The sequence below is a fragment of the Homarus americanus genome, unplaced genomic scaffold (genome assembly GCF_018991925.1).
Source record: "Homarus americanus isolate GMGI-L3 unplaced genomic scaffold, GMGI_Hamer_2.0 scaffold57965, whole genome shotgun sequence".
In the NCBI taxonomy this organism is placed as follows: Eukaryota; Metazoa; Arthropoda; class Malacostraca; order Decapoda; family Nephropidae; genus Homarus; species Homarus americanus.
In genome coordinates, this window is record NW_024725031.1 from 460,564 (window position 1) to 462,966 (window position 2,403).

Here is a 2,403-nt window from a genome sequence, read left to right on the forward strand (position 1 = left end):
CTCTACACCTAGCATAACACTCAGAACATCTCTACACCCTAGCATAACTCAGGACCATTCTCTACACCCTAGCGCTAACACCCAGAACATTCTCTACCCCTAGCATAACCTCCAGGACATTCTCCACACCCTAGCATAACACTCAAGAACATCTCTACACCCTAGCATAACACTCAGGACATTCTCTACACCCTAGCATAACACTCAGAACATTCTCTACACCCCTAGCATAACACTCAGGACATTCTCTACACCCCTAGCATAACACTCAGAACATCTCTACACCCTAGCATAACACTCCAAATTCTCTACACCCCTAGCATAACACTCAGAACATTCTCTCTATACCCTGAGAACACTGAGAACATCTCTGCCTAGCATAGCACTCAAGACATCTCTACACTAGCATAACACTCAGGACATTCTCCTACACCCCAGCATAACCTCAGGACATTCTCTACACCCTAGCACATAACACTCAAGAACATCTCTACACCCTAGCATAACACTCCAGGACATTCTCTACACCTAGCATAGCTTACTCAGAACATTCTCTACACCTAGCATAACACTCAGGACGACATTCTCTACACCCTAGCATAACACTCAGAACATCTCTACACCTAGCATAACACTCAGGACATTCTCTACACTAGCATAACCTCCAGAACATTCTCTATACCCTAGCAGACACTGAGAACATCTCTACACCCCTAACAACACTCAGAACATCTCTACACCCTAGCATAACACTCCAGGAACATCTCTACACCCTAGCATAACACTCAGAACATCTCTACACCCTAGCATAACACTCCAGAACATTCTCTACACCCCTAGCATAACACTCAGAACATCTCACCCCTAACGCTTACTCAGAACATCTCTACACCCTAGCATAACACTCAGAACATCTCTACACCCTAGCATAACACTCAGAACATTCTCTACACCCCTAGCAGAACACTGAGAACAGCGTCTCTACACCCTAGCATAACCTCCAGGACATTCTCTACACCCCTAGCATGTACTCAGAACATCTCTACACCTAACACCAACACTCAGAACATCTCTACACCCTAGCATAACCTCCAGAACATCTCTACACCCCAGCATAACACTCAGGACATTCTCTGCACCCTAGCACTTAACACTCAGAACATCTACACCTAGCAGAACACTGAACATCTCTACACCCTAGCATAACACTCCAGAACATCTCTACACCCTAACATAACACTCAGGACATTCTCTACACCCTAGCATAACATCAGAACATCTCTACACCCTAACATAACCTCCAAGAACATCTCTACACTAACAACACTCAGAACATCTCTGCACCCTATAACACTCAGGACATTCTCTCTACACCCTAGCATAACACTCAGAACATTCTCTACACCTAGCATAACTTACTCAGGCATCTCTACACTAGCATAACCTCAGGACATTCTCTACACCCTAGCATAACACTCAGAACATCTCTACACCCTAGCATAACACCTCAGAACATCTCTACACTAGCATAACACTCAGGACATTCTCACCCTAGCAGAACTCCAGAACATTCTCTACACCCTAGCAGAACATTCTCTACACCCCTAGCACCAACACTCCAGAACATTTTCTACACCCTAGCATAACACAGAACATTCTCTATGCCTAGCATAACCTCCAGAACATCTCTACACCCTAGCATAACACTCAGAACATCTCTACACCCTAGCATAACACTCAGGACATTCTCTACACCCTAGCATAACACTCAGAACATCTCACCCTAGCATAACACTCAGAACATTCTCACACCGTAGCATAACACTCAGAACATCTCTACACCATAGCATAACACTGGAACATCTCTACACCCTAGCATAACACTCAGAACATCTCCTACACCCCTAGCACATAACACTCGAGACATTCTCTACACCCTAGCATAACCTCAGAACATTCTCTACACCCTAGCACTTAACACTCCAGAACATGTCTACAGCCCTAGCATAACACCCAGAACATTCTCTCTACAGCTAGCACTTAACACTCAGGAACATTCTCCACCCTAGCATAACCTCAGAACATTCTCTACACCCCTAGCATAACACTCAGAATATTCTCTACACCCTAGCATAACCTCAGGACATTCTCCCTACACCCTAGCATAACCTCAGAATATTCTCTACACCCTAGCATAACCACTCAGAACATTCTCTACACCCCTAGCATAACACTCAGGACATTCTCTACACCCCTAGCATAACACTCAGAGGAATATTCTCTACACCCCTAGCATAACACTCAGAACATCTCTACGCCTAGCATAACACTCAGAACATTCTCTACACCCTAGCATAACACTCAGAACATCTCTACACCCTAGCATAACACTCAGAATATTCT

General features: G+C 44.6%; 1 long non-coding RNA gene across 1 annotated transcript; it reads right to left on the bottom strand.

Moving 5' to 3' along the window:
- Nucleotides 1–1,369: 1,369 nt before the first annotated feature.
- On the bottom strand, nt 1,370–1,760 carry LOC121864706. Its single transcript, XR_006088641.1, has 3 exons — nt 1,708–1,760; nt 1,445–1,506; nt 1,370–1,386 (listed from the first exon to the last, which is right to left on the bottom strand). It is a non-coding gene; the product is annotated as an uncharacterized LOC121864706 (long non-coding RNA).
- Nucleotides 1,761–2,403: the final 643 nt, after the last annotated feature.